Consider the following 16,837-nt stretch of genomic DNA (forward strand, 5'->3'; position numbering starts at 1 on the left):
CAAGATCTCTTTTTATCTCAATCTCAGCCAGTTCAGACTTACTGTCCCAATATGTATTGCCTTATAGTTATTACAACTGAACTTTACTTGTAGCCCAATCACCTAATTTCAGAAGATCATCCTTCTAGTCTGAGGAAGAGTACATGCACTTGAAAGCTCACACCTTGAATAAACCGTGTTGGTCTTAAAAGTGCTATTGGATTCAATTTATGTTGTAGAAGATTATCCTGTAACTCTTCACAATCCACATTGGTTTTCACCATCCTGAATAATTTGTTATCTTTTTGGAACCCCACAAACCACTTCCTACCATTGTAAGAACTGTAAATTTATTCTTGCTCCCTGCTCCTGTTGTTTAACACATTTTAATCCACGAGAGAAATCATCCTCTTATCCTTTGATTGCTCATCTTACTCAAGAGTCTTCAGTGGAGTTCCTTGTCAAAAGGCTTTAGGGTCATGTCTACATGCTTGATAATCTGCTCAAAAAATTCCTAAAGGTTGGTGAGACAGGACTTCCTTTTTTTTTTTTTTTTTTGCATAAGCCATGCTGATTTTCTCTCAGCAGGCTTTGTTCCTCAGTGTTCTTAACAATTCTGCACTTAATAACAGTTCCTACTAATTTACTTGGAACAGATGTTAGGTGAACTGGCCTGCAATTACCTGGATCCCTGTGGACCTTTAAAAAAAACAACAGTATGACATTTGCTACTTTCCACTTCTGGCACAGAGGCAGAATTTAATAGCAAATTACATATAATTCTTTGTAAATCAACTATTTCATGTTCGAGTTCCTTAAGAACCCTTGGTTATATGCCATCTGGAAAAAGAAAACCAAAAAAGGGATAGTGTTACAAAAACAAAAAGCAACAACCCTAACCAACAAATAGTTAAGACCCAAAAGTTTAGGTATCCACAAAATATAAATAATCAAATTATATTAACATTTATTGTGTTTGACTTAGAGTTAAAAATTTAAAAACATAGGCTAATCATTGAAATAACATATGTACCATACAATGCTAAACCTAACACATTTTGACCCTAAAATGGGTCTCACTCAGAGGTCTAATCCTGAACAAACATATAATAAAGTAGTTAATGCATATAGCGGCCAGCGAGATTTTAAAAAATCAATTTATATTCTCTATAAATAACAAGATAATTTAAAATGGGTCTGGTGGAAGATGTCTATTTATCAGGCATGACTCTGCTTCTCCAAAGCTGCTGAAAAGTTCTGATGTGTGTCAGTAGCTTTTGTGCATGTATGAAAGCAAAAAACTAAATGTCCCACTCGATAAGGACACACATTCTGTTTTTTTCCATTATCTTATTACTTAATACATCATACAAGATTATCTATACTCGAAATGTATTCTTAAGAATATTTTTTTAAAACTTAAAAAACTTAAAACTTAAAAACTTTAAAAACTTTAAAAACTTCATATATATTTTTAAGTCTCTTTTTATCATAAAGTCTGTCCAAAACCACTAATTACGTGTTTTTCATACATATGAATAGTTCTTTGGCTCTCAATCAACCCACTCCCCTTTGAACAATAGTTCCACTTCTGTGCAGGTGGACATTCCTGCCATTCTCAGTTGCACCTGGACATCAACAGGTCTAGTGTCCTTTGATATCAGTTAGTGGTGTCTAATCCACACAAGTCTATATGGTACTGCTTGGTTTGCCTGATCCTTTCCAAGAATATTCTGTTTTCTTCGCTAAATTTCCCTTTTGACATCCTTCACAGAGAGGCCAGGCTACCTCTGTTTCTATGCACAGAGACATTTTCTATGATTTTTTAAGCTTAAGTCCAACAACTGTTTGCCAATTTCTTTCTGAATGGTCCCTTCATTTTTGTAAATTTCCCTCTTTTGAAATGAAGTATGATTACTCTGGAATATAGGGATGGTTTTCCATTGAGATAAATGCTGTACAATATCAATGTGGAAAATATTCCCAATTGACAGATCATGATAGGTATCTGTAGTAGTCTGACTAATAGTAGAACAGAGTAAGAATCGCGGCCACGCTTCACCGCTTGACCGCAGGCAAGCTCACATCACCAGGCAGCTGGGGGGATCCAATCAGAGGCTTACACCTATTGGAACCCCTATTGCAATGGCTGCTCTCCCTGTGCTGATCCCAATGGCTATGGGGTGTCGAGGGCTCGGCAACCATGGTCTTGTGTCTGGGTTCTGGTTTCCTGGGCTGACTATGAGGTAGCCCAGAGTCTCCCCGGGCTGTGCTGCTGCTCCGGCTGGTGAATAAAGCTGTGGCTAATTCAACGACAAAAAATCTATTTTGCTGTGTGTGCGTGTCTTCCTTGCTGGCCCAAATTTGCCCTCCTGCTAAGCAATACAGTAGCACCTTAAAGACTAACAGAATTTGTGACCAGGTATGAGCTTTCATGAGCTCCTGTTCACTTCATAGTTGTTTCTTTAGTTAGGTTTAAGATACAACTGGACTCCTGCTCCATTTCCAACTGGTGCAACGATCTCTACATCTCATACCAGGTCTCACACCTTGCTGAGAACTAGTCCAGAGTCACTATACCTCCAGTCACTTCCATTATCAACCAATGGCTCAAATGTATAGTCAATGGGCTTACAAGGGTGTAACCATGCTTAGAATGGCTCTGCAAATTAAAGAGCTCTGTGCTGTACTCCTGGGTAGGGTAAAAGACTGCCTATATCCTACTACCATTTGCATCTGTCAAGTATGGAAAGAAATACAGAGGCTTCCATTTACCAACAATGAGTAATAGGAAATATTAAAACCAACTCATAAAATCAAATACTAAGTCATAATATCATCAGATTATATTTGAAAATGTGCATGCAACATGGCCTGAAATGGTCAGTCCTACTAAAGCCACAACAACACAAATAGTGTAAGGCTTAAATAAAAATAATCTACATATTTATTAGGACACTACTTGTGCTGTGGAGTAGGGATGGCATTAATTTTTCAAGGAAAACAGAATTCCCACTAGGATATGAAATGACTCATCTCAAGTAAATTTTGTTCCAGGACTTTCACCCCTGATGCATAGAAAAGAATTCTGGATTGGACCTCTGGGCTTATTTTTCACATCTGAGTGGTTTGGCACATAAAAGGAAAATTCTTGCCCAATTCCTGAATACATGCTCTCATGATCCCTTCTGCCCTGTTGGCTGAATATTTTGCCCAATGTGTAAGTCTAGCACAAATCCAGCATCTAGGTTTTCAGCTTCCCTATATAAAAAATAAGTGAATCAGACAGTTAAGGGCAATATAAAAAGCAATCCAATTCCTTTAAACCTCTACTATTACAATATGTCTAGTTGTTTGTTTGTTTTTGTAAAGAACATATCAATTTGTGACCAAAGATATTTTATAATATTGAAGGGGGGGAAATCCTTCATGTTTCTGACATCTTCGAAACAGTTCTGTGATTCAGTTGGCCCATGAACTATGAGAGAATGTGGGAAAGACATGCTGTCATGACCACATCTTCATTCCTACCTAGCATTAGTAGTGAAAGATTGATCTGTTGTGGAATCTAAAGTACTAGTTGATATTTGGAGGAGATTCCAGTCTTGATGACATGGAACAAACAGAATGAATGCTGTAGTCATCTATACGAACAATACTCATTTTATTTCTTTATTCACTTATTAATTTATTTCTGGCCTGCTTTTCTCACAAACTCAAGGCAGATTATGCAGTTCAGCACAATGCAATCAAACAATATTGACATCCAACTAACAAATGAGAAACACAAGATATGAGATTTCATAAACAGTGGGAAAACGGAATTGCAGAAATAGAAAACAATGCACTAAGAGCAAGATAATACATGCAATAAAAAGTGAGCGGAATAGATCACAATCTTATCAGTATTAACTGGCATAGTCAGGAGCTCATACTACCACACAAGTAGGTTGCTTTTATTTATTGTATATTTACTATTGGGAATCTAAAAGTTTCTGTAGCATATCTCATCCCCCCCCTTCCCCAAGATTTCCTGCATTAACTTTCTTCCTCTGCCTCCAGTTTTCCTTCCTTAAAAGCCACCACTACCTCCTTTCTCTTTTTCTCTTTCCCATCCACCACTCAACCTCCTTTTTTCTCCTCACCATCTTCAGTTTTCTACCCATGCCATCTTCTACTCAGGAAGATTATGGCCCGGTTGCATGTTGCTAGCTCCCAGGAGAGGCCCAGTCTGAAAGTGGGGAGCCTACAAGACATGTGAGGGGCACCCCATTCTTTACCCGTACCTCCCACACACTATTTCCATTTCTTTTTCTCTCCAACTGGCAATCCTTATATTATCACCTTCTCTACTTCTCTCCTTGCCATTCACCTATCAATCTTACACCATCTGCCTCACCTCACAGGGTCTCACCACCTCTCCTGCCAGCACTGACAGTTTCTCAGATGAGAACATAAAATTGCCTACAAAGGAAGCTTAGGCAGCTGGCACAGAAGATAAAGAAGGGCCAGCTGTTTCACTCCTGCTAATCAGCAGCTGGCTCAGCCAGAAACAAGTAGCAAGACTTGTGATAAACTTACTTACAGCCTCTGAAACTGAGCTCCTCCCATAGACTGAAGCTGTCAACAGAGGCTTTACACAATAGATGCAAAGTAGCCACTTACAAATCCCGGGCTGGGTGGGAGACTCTGAAAGTGATTAATTCTAGAAGCATTCCCATGCAGACTGCAAGCCTAATTTAAGGAGTAAAGATTCTGACTGGAACCAGAGATCATACAGCCACAGGGCTACACTGAAAGGAATGTCAATTATTAAGCAAGTCATGAATTCAAAGCAAGTTAGGAGAGTCCAAAGAGCAAGCCATGAGAGCAATATGCCAGCAAGCAAGAGCCAAGGGCAGGGTCATGGTTACCGTTCTGGGATGTCAGGAGATTCAGAAGCAAGGAGAAGAAGCAGGAGTTGTGGAGTTTCGAAGAGAGTCGAAAGCAACACACAAGATTCCTGAATATTCAATATATACTGATATTTAAATTAGGCCCATGAAACATCAGGCAAGGTGCAGACTGTCAGGAACCCGCTTGCTAACTGAAAAAACAGGGTGCCCCTTTGAAGAAAACGTCACGCCAGGCCTGGTGAACGATACAACAGGAACAAGCTTTATTTCAGCAACGTGGAGTCCGCTGGTATGGAGTAAGAGCTTCCACCGAACTCCAGGTGGAAGCTCCCTTTTATACAAAACCCACCTCCTTAGGCTGTATTGCCCCACCCAGTACTTGCGGAGGGAACATGCTGATACAATCATGACTCATGCACATATGCGAGGTTTTCCGGGGTTCCTGATGGCCCATTTTCCTGGAACAAAGGGCCATCTCCGGGCCCTTGTCAAAAGGTGGAGGGGGACATTGAGGTTCTTTAGCGGCCATTGCCACCTCAACGATCGGGTGGGGCGCCCAGCTGCCGGCTTGCCTATGATCACCATGCCCTACCTCCGTGATCGCGGGCGCCTCTGATGGCGGGGTTCGGTCCGGTTCCCAAGCCACCAAGGACCGAACCACGACATTCTGCCCCCCCAAAGGTCCATTCTCCAACCCCCCGGGACGGCCAGGGTACCGCTTGTGGAAACGTTCAGTGAGTCGGGGCGCAAGGACGTCCGCTGCCCAGACCCATTCCCGGTCCCCCAAAGCGAAGTCCTTCCATTCCACGAGGTACTGCAACTTCCCCCTGTGGAGTCTAGAGTCCAGGATATCCGCCACCTCGTGGTGCTCCCCCCCCGGCAGGACCTCGGGCGCTGGCGGGGAAAACACGGGGTGCCAAACGTCACCGTCCGGAGTTTTTTTTAGAAGGCTCACGTGAAAGACGGGATGGATGTGCCGGAGGTTCTTGGGGAGCTTGAGCTTGACCGAAACTTCGTTGATCGGGGCCAAGACCTCGAAAGGCCCCAAAAACCGAGGGCCTAGCTTCTTGCTGGGCAAATTCAACCGTAGGTTCCGGGTGGAAAGGTAAACTCGATCCCCCGGTCGGATCTCTTCAGCTGGTCGTCTCTTCCGGTCGGCGTCCTCTTTCTGCGCTGCCTTGACTTTGTGGAGCTGCTCCTGCAGCGACTTCCAGCAGCTCCCGGCACGCTTCCCCCACTCGCGAAGGTCGGCCAATTCCCGGGCGGGGACCTCTCCAAGCTCCGGGAAGTGTCTCAGGTCTGTCCCGTAGACGACGGCAAAAGGCGACATCTCCGTGCTGCTGTGGTCTGCGTTGTTGTACGCGAACTCGGCCAGGGGGAGCAGGGGCACCCAGGTGTCTTGATGATAGGAACCGAAACACCGCAAGTACTGCTCCAGTACTTGATTAACCCGCTCGGTCTGCCCGTCCGTCTGGGGGTGGTAAGCGGAGCTCAGCCCTTGCTCGATGTCTAACAGGCGCAGGAAAGCTTGCCAAAACCGGGACACGAATTGTGAGCCCCGATCGGAAATCACCTTGTCCGGCAGCCCGTGCAGTCGGAACACGTGATCCAGGAACATCCGAGCCAACTGTGAAGCACTGGGGACACTGGCGCAAGGAATGAAATGGGCCTGTTTGGAAAATAGATCTACCACCACCCAGATCACCGTTTTCCCCTTGCTGGGAGGCAAGTCTGTTATAAAGTCCATGGAGATCACTGACCACGGCCGGGTCGGGACCTCGAGCGGGTGCAGCAGACCTTTCGGCTTGCCAACCCCCGGCTTGCAGGTCAGGCAGACAGGACAACCACTGACGTAAGCTTTTGTGTCCCGCCGCAGACTGGGCCACCAAAACCGCCGCCGGGCCAACTTCCAGGATTTTACGAAACCGAAGTGCCCGGCGGTCTTAGCATCGTGGCAGAGGCTGAGGGCTTCCCGTCGTAGCCCTTCCGGGACGTAGACAGCCTCCCCCCTCCGCCAGAGACCGGAGTCCAAAATCAAAGAGTCCCGGAGCTCAGCCAGCTCCTCGTCTGTCCCGTAGGCTGCCACTAGGCGGTCTCGGAGCGGGGCGGTCGCCGGGTCGGGCTCCCATTCCTCCCTGGCCCGACGCCTAGTGACGACCCCCCGTCCCAGCTGCTCCTCACCAAACACGGACCTGGTGCAGGGAGCGTACCCCTCCCCATAATGCGGCAGACGGGAGAGGGCGTCCGCGAGGAAATTCTCTTTGCCGGGGATGTGACCAAGCTTGAAATTGTACCGCGAAAAGAACTCCGCCCACCTCATCTGCTTGGCGTTCAGGGATCGCGGTTGCCGGAGCGCCTCCAGATTCTTGTGATCTGTCCAGACCTCGAACGGCTCCTCCGTTTCCTCCAGCCAATGCCGCCATTCGGTGAGGGCGAACTTAATCGCAAACGCCTCCTTCTCCCAGGTAGACCAGTTCCGCTCCGTTTCGGCGAATTTTCGTGAGAGGTAGGCCGCCGGCCTCAGCTGTCCCGCCTTGTCTCGCTGCAGGAGAACCGCCCCGGCTGCTGCGTCGCTGGCGTCGACTTGTACCACCATCGGCTGGGTTGGGTCGACGTGCAGTAGCGTGGGCTCAGACGCGAAAGCTTGCTTGAGGGCCAGGAACGCTGCCTCCGATTTCTCATTCCAGCCGAGCGCTGCGCTGGGCCGCGTGGCGCGAGGACCTCTCCCCTTGGTACCTAGCAAGTCCGTGAGGGGAGCCACTACGGAGGAGTATCTGGGGATGAAGCCTCTAAAAAAGTTAGCAAACCCCAGGAAGCTTTGTAGCTGTTTCCGGGTGCGGGGCCTTTCCCAGGCCAGCACCGCCTGCACCTTCTCGGGGTCCATAGCTATGCCCTGGGCTGAGATGCGGTAGCCCAAATAGTCCAGGGAGGGACGGTGGAATTCGCACTTAGCCAGCTTCACGTATAGGTGGTTTGCCAGCAGGCGCTTTAACACCTCCCTCACCAGGGTCACGTGCTCTTGGGGATCTTGGCTGTAGATCAGGACGTCATCCAAATAAACAACCACCCCCTGAAACAGAAGGTCCTGCAACACCTCATTAATTAGACTCATGAAAACCCCAGGTGCCCCGCTTAAACCGAACGGCATCACTTTAAATTCGAATTGTCCCAATTGACAGTTAAACGCTGTTTTCCACTCATCCCCCTCCCGGATGCGTACCCGGTAGTACGCCTCCCTTAGGTCCAGCTTAGTGAACAGAGTCCCTTTGCCCAGCCGGGCCAGCAAATCCGGGATCAGCGGGAGGGGGTAAGCGTTCCCCGCTGCGATGGCGTTGAGGCCCCGGTAGTCCTGGCACAGCCGTCGGGACCCATCCTTTTTCCGGACGAACAAGACTGGAGCTCCCATGGGACTGGAAGCGGGCCGGATGAAACCTCGGGCCAGATTTTTACCCAAAAACTCCCGGAGGTCCTTGAGCTCACCCTCACTCATCTTGTAGATGCGCCCTTTGGGTAGTACCGCCCCCTCTGGGATGTTGATAGCGCAGTCCGTGCGGCGGTGTGGGGGTAGCTCGTCCGCTTCCCGCTCGCTGAAAACGGCTGCGAGGTCTCGGTACTCTGGCGGGACCTCGGGCTCTGGTATCTCCTGCTGCGCCGCCGCCGCTCCCCTGGGACGCGCCGCCGTCCTCTTGTGGCTGGAATTCTCGTGGGGGACCCGATGCCGTGCACCCACCGTCAAGTCGAACTTCAGGGTCCCCGCCCGCCAGTCCACCACGGGGTTGTGTTCCTTCAGCCAATCCAGGCCCAACACCGCCCGATATCCCGCTACGGGGACCTGGATCAGCCACCGCAGCTCTTGGTGGTCCCCTATGTGGATGGCGATAGGACCCACCTCCTCCCCGAAAGGTCCCCCCTGAATCGGGCTGCCGTCCATCTGGACGAAAACCAGGGGAACCTTCCGAATGCGCTTCGGTAGCCCCAAAGCCCGGGCTATCTGGGGGTGGACCATGCTGTGGTCGCATCCAGAGTCCAAAAGAGCCTCCCCCACCCAACTTAGTCCGTTCTCCGGGTTCCGGAGCTCTAAAATTACCACGTTCGGAGGTCGCGCCTCATGCTGTAGGGGTTTTCCCTCGCACCGCGGGACCTGCTGCCCGGCGCCGTCTACAGCAGGTCCTGGCCGTTTCCCGTCGCCTGGGCGCTTCCCGGTTCGTTGCGGAGGTCCTCCGCCCGGCGTGCCTGCTGGGGGCGTGTCGCACCTCCCCCCTGGGAGAGCCCGCGGTCCTCCCCCCCTTGCCGTTGGCACGCTGCTGCGAAATGTCCTGACCCCCCGCATTTCAGGCACAGACCTTCCCGGCGTCTCCTTTCCCGCTCGGGGTTCGGGGGTCGTTTGGGGCGAGAGTTGTCGGGGCCCGGTCTCGGCGCCTCGGCTGACCCGCCTTTGGCCTCCCGGGGGGGTGCGGCGGCCCAACCCAGGCTGGCTTCCAGCTTGGCGACCACAAAACACCACCCCTCCAGTGTAGACAGATCTTCTTCCGTCCCCTTGATCACGGCCCATTCCCTGAGCTTCGGGTTAAGGCCCTCCCGGAAGTACTCGATTTGGGTCTCCTCGTTCCAGGAGAACACCTTGCCTGCTTCCCTCCGGAAAATGTCTATATAGTCCATAACCCCCCTAGTACCCTGTCGAAGTCCCTTGATCCGACTCTTTGCCTTGTCCTCAGCCTGGGGGTCCTGGAATCGTCGGCGGAGCGCGACCACGAAGTCCTGCAGGTCCCGAGTTGCCGGGTCGCCGCGCTCGGCCAACCCTAGGTACCACTGACCCGCCTTGCCCTGGAGACACGAGGCCACCCCCCAGACCAAGTCCTCGGAGTCCTCATACCGGTCTCCATACCTCCGGGCATGCGTCAGCACGTGGAGGAGGAACTGCGGGAGGTCGTCCGGCGTCCCGTCGAAACGCACCTTAAGCTCTGGGGGGGAACGTTTTGGAGAGTAGTCCGACCCCCTCCGGATCCGGGATTCTCGGCGTCCGCCGTCTCGTCCTGCTCCGCTCCACCGGCTACCAACTTGCCCAACGACGCCGTGCCGCTCCCTGCCTTGCACGTCGCTCCTGCGTTGGTCCGGCTCTCGCCGCCCCGTCGGCTCACCCGCTCCCCCGAGATCCTCTGCTGTCTCGCCTCTCCGCTGGCCGTCTCGCCTACTCGGGACTGAAAACTGCTCCGGGTCGGGGTCCGGGGCCCGCTCACCAGTGCCGGGCTCGTCCTCGTCGCTGGAGACGTCCTCACTCGACGCGATCCCCTCCGCCGTTGTATTACCAGTCCCTCCGGGCCCGGCCCGAGCTTGCTCACGGGCTTCAGCTGCCTGCAAGCGCCTGGCCAAGTCCGCCATGGCCCGCCGCAGGTCCTCTAGGGATTCCTCAGGTCCTACCGGGCGAAGCGCCTGCCTCAGCTGGGTGTCCCAGGTTGGGGCCAACCCCCCAGACCTCGGCGCGCTCCCCGCCGTGCTTGGGAACCCCATGGCCCGGCGCCTTCCCTTGGCCGCCGCTGCCGAGGGTCTCGGGGTCCCGGACAGCTGCTCCTGGCCCCCCGATTTTCGGAGGAAATCTCCCGGGGACATTAAACTCATGTTCCCGGGGTTCGTGGGGGTCGAGACCGCCCCGTTGCTTGAAAACGCCATCTCTGGATCCGTCCCGATAAGCGCTCGGATGCGATGCCGACCCTGGAGTTCGGTGGGAAGCTCTTACGATGTCGGGAACCCGCTTGCTAACTGAAAAAACAGGGTGCCCCTTTGAAGAAAACGTCACGCCAGGCCTGGTGAACGATACAACAGGAACAAGCTTTATTTCAGCAACGTGGAGTCCGCTGGTATGGAGTAAGAGCTTCCACCGAACTCCAGGTGGAAGCTCCCTTTTATACAAAACCCACCTCCTTAGGCTGTATTGCCCCACCCAGTACTTGCGGAGGGAACATGCTGATACAATCATGACTCATGCACATATGCGAGGTTTTCCGGGGTTCCTGATGGCCCATTTTCCTGGAACAAAGGGCCATCTCCGGGCCCTTGTCAAAAGGTGGAGGGGGACATTGAGGTTCTTTAGCGGCCATTGCCACCTCAACGATCGGGTGGGGCGCCCAGCTGCCGGCTTGCCTATGATCACCATGCCCTACCTCCGTGATCGCGGGCGCCTCTGATGGCGGGGTTCGGTCCGGTTCCCAAGCCACCAAGGACCGAACCACGACACAGACCTTAAATGCCTGCAATCTTCTCTTCAAACTCAGGGACAGAGTGGTGCTAGGGTAGAGAGCCTCCCAATGGCAAGTTCTGACATGTGGAGTTCCACAGGGAGCTATTTTCTTCCCAATGTTATTTGACATCTACATGTATCCCATCACCCAGCTGATCCATTATCTGTTGATGGGCAAGCCATGAGAGCAATATGTCAGCACCCCCAATTTTTTGCCTAAATATTTGGAGGCTGTTGTGGATTAGCTCAAGTAGAGGCAGTTGAAGTGGAATCCAGATAGGACAAGAGGCCTTCTGGCTGGGTCAGCATGCCATAGGTGAGGCAGTGCAACTCCTGACCCTTGACAGGATTCAACTGACACCAAGATCCATGAAACTGTCACCTCCGGTCTAGATTACTATAACTTGTTCTATGCAGGGCTGAGCATGAAACTACTCTGGAAACTTCAACAGGCTTTGAATGTGGATCCAATACAGAGCACACATTTGACTTATGCTTTCCCGGGTGCCTCTTGTGAGCCTCTTGTGGTGCAGAGTGGTAAGGCAGCTGTCTGAAAGCTTTGCCCATGAGGCTGGGAGTTCAATCCCAGCAGCCGGCTCAAGGTTGACTCAGCCTTCCATCCTTCCGAGGTCGGTAAAATGAGTACCCAGCTTGCTGGGGGGTAATCGGTAATGACTGGGGAAGGCACTGGCAAACCACCCCGTATTGAATCTGCCATGAAAATGCTGGAGGGCGTCACCCCAAGGGTCAGACATGACCCGGTGCTTGCACAGGGGATACCTTTACCTTTACCTTCCCGGGTGCATTGACTTCAGATTGGAGAGTGGATCAGATTCAAAGTTTTCATTCTCATCTTCAAAATCCTAAATGGTTTGGGACCTTTGTATCTATGGGATCATCTCTTTCATTGTTCCCCAAAGAACATTATATTCCAGCGACTAAAATCTGCTTAGGTTCCTCAGCCCCAAGGAACTTAAATTGACCTCAACCAGGACCAGGGTCTTTTTGGTGGAATGCTCTACCAAATAAGATCAGGGCTCCGTGGGACCTTAAACTGCAGGGCCCACAGTATTAACACAAGAATGAGTTGTCAGGATACTGCCAATGTTATATTACAATAAAATCAAGCAGCAGTGAGAGAAGTCATATTGTATATATGCTATATGAAAATGTGCTCTAAGAGGAGAAAAAAAAATCTCTCCATTGTCTCTGTACTAGATCAAATAATAGCATAGACACATAGCCCAGGTTTGTGCCAATACCTGGCTCTTCTGCTATATGACAACATGGTCTTGCTCAACTTAGGTTATTTTGGAAATGTCGAGTGTCAATTACACAAATATTGTAGCATGTGTAAAGCATCCCCCATTAATGGCTACTTCATGTCCTAACCATTGAATAAGAATGTAATTCTAATTGGGGTTGCCTTTTAAGAAACAATATTATGTCATCATCTTTATTTTTGGCCCAGTTTGTGGCACAGTGCAGGTAAAGCAAAACTATTAGAGTTATTTAAAATAAAAACAGTAAGTCAGTAAAAAAAAAGGATGAATGGGTCATAATCCTGCTTTATCACCTTGGTAATAGTTATTATCCAAGACTGCTGACTGTCAAAAGAAGCACCTATTTTAGACATTGTTTCTGAAAAGATCTGACATTGTAACTGCAAAAGCATCCTAATTTAACAAGCATCTATCAATATCTGTGTTCCATAATTTCAGCTGCAGCCTATCTCTGCTAATCCCATAAGGATAACAGAAGAGTCAAAGAAATGTCACATTTAGCTTTTCCAAAGGATAACACATTCAAGAGGATCTGAAAAAAAGTGGTGCTCCAAAACAGTCTACACATAATGCAGTTCTGAAATAATATAAAATCCCACATATTAAAGTAAGAGTTTACAGCCAGCAAGATGATTTGGACCGCAAAAGTGGGATCGCACAAACAGGCAAAGGACTCGAGGTGGCTTGGCCATTAGTGTCTCTGTGACAGCTCATTAGACTGGCTCCTAGCAATGGAGACGAGCCCTAAGTACGTGTGCATTAGCTGGGACTTATAAAGCAAGCAGGAAGCTCTTGCTGGGAACTTACGGAGAAAAGCTCTTAGATTTTTCTGCACACGGCTAGAAAAGAGTTTGGGAATAAATTGCCCTGGAGTGTTCTGCAGCAAAAGTTGCCATTAAATAGCCCCCCAAAATGACATCATCCAACATAAAAAAGAAAGGAATAAACCAGGTTGCTGGTATGAGAGCAGAATGCCTGCTGCCAATTGCAACAACTGCAACTATAGTTCAGCCATTAAAGACTTACAGGTCTGCAATCCAATTGTACAACAAGTCTGAAAGAAAAAGCCATGAACCTCAAGGGTGGTGTTTTCTTTATATCTGCCCCTCCCCCAGAAGAATAAAATAAAGTGGTTTCAATAGAGCTCAGGTGAGATGTAGGGTTGCTTTTTATGTACATTTGGGCAAAGGGTAAAAGTAGTGAGTAACCTCTCCCCAAGTTCAATCACCAAAGCTACACAGCTGTGTGTGTGTTTGGTGAACATACTTATGAACTGCTTGAGAAAGCTCAAGAACTTTTGGCAAACGTACAAAGTGAAAGCCTACAATACAATTACATACAAAACATATACGCAGGGTTACACCTCTCCCTTGGCAGTTTTCCTCATTCCAACAAACACAGCCTTCATGAAGAAGGATGGATAAACAACTGACATCAGGAGGGGGAGGGTTCATCATTAAAGTTACATTTCCAATCCTAACCTTTTCTGGCTATTACTTTATGTCAGACTGGACAAGAATTGTAGTTTTCTCAGCAATGACCAAGAAGCCTTGAAATTACTCTGCTCACATTGCTTACTCTGTCATGCTATCTCACAATGAATTGCCTTCATTTGGCTTCAGGCATTGCCCTGTAGACAGATCTGATGTCTGCCATGAAAACGCTAGAGGGTGTCACCCCAAGGGTCAGACATGACCCGATGCTTGCACAGGAGATACCTTTACCTCTACCTTTAAGCAGCCCTTAGAAATGGCACCAAAGGAAGAGCAATGAAGGGAAACAATGGTCGTTGACAACTTCTAAAAAGCAGGAAACATGTATGCACACATTTGGAAGGAAACTTTTTTTTCTCTGAAAGCACTATTTTCACACTGCAAACAGGCAAACATTCAAAATCTGTTTTCAGAAAAGATTTCTCCATTCAGTAAAAGTTCAAAACTTGTTTCAGCTAAATGATGGCTCAGCCTCTGATGATTTTGAGATAAATATTAGGATGGAGGATAAGCAGGTGGCCTTTTTCTCACTAAAAGCTAATTCACATCTATGAAAGAGGTAATGCCAATTACACTTCTGACAAGATGTATGTTCTCAGCCATAACTTCATGAAACCCTGTGGTTTCTTATCGGCCATGGAAGGGTTTCCCAAAGTTTTTAATACATGGTTTAAATTTGTTAACACATTTATTGGTTCGTGAGACTATATATGGATGTGTCAACCCCACTCCCCAAATGAACAATGATGGGCTTGAAGGGTGTGGGAAGGGGAGGGCCCCAGATGGGTGCGTATACAGCTATGTTTCCCAACCATTTGCTGCCTGATCATGCCACTTCTAGGGTTTCTTAAAGCCTGAAAAATGTTTCAGGTTTTTCTAAATAGTAAAAAGTTGAGAAAGGCTGTACAAGACAAAAGGCAATTCCACAGCTTATTCAATCTAAGAATGCCTATTCCTGTGACATAAAATTGCCATACCTTTATCATGTACCTGTACCTGTACCTGTACCTGTTCCCTGTAAACCACCCTGAGCCTTCGGGGGAGGGCGGTATATAAATAAAAATAAATAAATAAAAATAAAATAAATAAAATGTAAGAAAGCTGACAGACCAATGAGTCATGAATTTAAATATACAGGTATCTCGGTAAGGTCTAATAAGTATTCTTACATAATTAAAGTAATGATCCAAATTGTTTCCATAAATATGTCATTTTCAAATGTAGGTGACAATATTTTGTTTATTTCTAAGTCACTGTTATTTTCAGTACCAAAAACTTACCCGCTGAAAATCTTAGCCTTCATGAATTGACAGAACTCATGGAGAGGTACAAGTACTTTGTACCTACCCCCACTTGTGTCTGATCATCCGCTCATGCACGCAGTGCCTATGCTTGGAGGAAGTGACCATGCATATACTTCCTCTTCATTTTCAGCAATTTGAAAACCACCATCCCCAATCACAAAGAGACAGCACACATGTGGACATGGCTTCCATGCATTTGTACTATGCAGAAGACTCAGTAATTACATGGAGGTAAGGAAGGCCAAGCGTCAAAGAATTGAGGCTTTTGAACTCTGGTACTGGAGAAGACTCTTGCGAGTCCCTTGGACTGCAAGGCAAACAAACCGGTCAGTCCTTGAGGAGATCAGCCCGGACTGCTCCTTAGAAGGCCAGATCCTGAAGATGAAACTCAAATACTTTGGCCACCTCATGAGAAGGAAGGACTCCCTGGAGAAGAGCCTAATGCTGGGAGCGATTGAGGAGCGAAAAGAAGAAGGGGACGACAGAGAATGAGGTGGCTGGATGGAGTCACTGAAGCAGTAGGTGCAAACCTAAATGGACTCCGGGGAATGGTAGAGGACAGGAAGGCCTGGAGGATCATTGTCCATGGGGTTGCGATGGGTCGGACATGACTTTGCACCTAACAACAACAACAGAAGTGGGATAGCACATTTATGCCCACTGTCCCTCCTCATGCTCTTAATTAGTGTATAGATGGGGCTAATATATAATGGCAAAGACAGTTGAAATGGTTACCAGAAAATTCAACAAATATGTAAAAGATGCTACCAAGTTACTGATAATGTATTTGAAGTTCTGTTTTCTTATACCATCATTCTCTTTTTTTCTTTTTATAAACTCTAGCGATCAATTTATTGTTATTTTGGTTTAGTTCAAACTTGTGAATTGGTACAGTATGTAACAGCTTAATTTTTTTCATTTAAAAGGATTTAAAAGCAAATTTAAAAGGATTTAATTCAAAAGCAAATAAAGGATACTCTCTTGTTTCCGAATGACTGAAAACTATGGATCATCATAGAAACTTATGCTTCCCCACCCACTGGCTCAGGACATTCTGGGTATTGGTTGTAATCATGGAGCCAATCATTTACCAAGCTATTTTGACGTGTTCAGATTTGGTTTCCCTTTATATAATTAAATTTCTTTTTTATGTGGCTAAATTTATTTCTCAAACAAGGGTGCAGAGGCTGACTCTGAACTGCTATGAAACAAGATTGTGAGTTTCTGTGGTGATGGTGTTCACGTTTAAGTTCTCAGCATGCCCCATCATTGATCCGACCTACAAGGGTGAAGGAAAAAATACAGCAGTACATGGAGGCTTCCTCTTCAGTTTAAACTACAACCAACATGTCAGTTCTATAGTCCAAATCTTCATCTCAGCAACCAAATGCCACAGGAAGGACTTAGGAACACACATATACATATAAACTCCCCATGTACTCTGTCCTCTCTGAACATTACAGAAGAATCTATCCTTATCCCTGCATACCTCAGGATAAAACATGAAAAGCTGTGAAGATCCCTACTGAGTTAAGCGAAAAAAAGAAAGAAAAGGATTTTCTCCTTGCTATGACTCTAGAAAATATACACAGGATAAATGTAATTGTAGCCAAGGTAGTGATCATAGCATTTCAACATGGGTATCTGA

The 16,837-nt window shown here is 47.8% G+C and overlaps 1 protein-coding gene across 18 annotated transcripts in view; it reads right to left on the minus strand.

The window, feature by feature from the left end:
* Positions 1-16,837, minus strand: part of LRRC4C (leucine rich repeat containing 4C) — a 1,070,267-nt gene that overhangs the window by 82,989 nt on the left and 970,441 nt on the right. Inside the window, exon 1 of one of the 18 annotated variants that reach the window (XM_077322216.1) lies at positions 4,645-4,792. The exons of 13 other annotated variants lie outside the window; for them this stretch is intronic. The gene's annotated coding sequence lies outside the window, so the exon portion shown is untranslated. Of the gene's footprint in view, positions 1-4,560; positions 4,793-16,837 lie in introns of those variants that run through there. 4 more of the 18 variants (XM_077322215.1, XM_077322219.1, XM_077322220.1 and 1 more) reach the window with 4 other exon arrangements.

Source organism: Paroedura picta, chromosome 2 (genome assembly GCF_049243985.1).
Source record: "Paroedura picta isolate Pp20150507F chromosome 2, Ppicta_v3.0, whole genome shotgun sequence".
NCBI lineage: Eukaryota > Metazoa > Chordata > Lepidosauria > Squamata > Gekkonidae > Paroedura > Paroedura picta.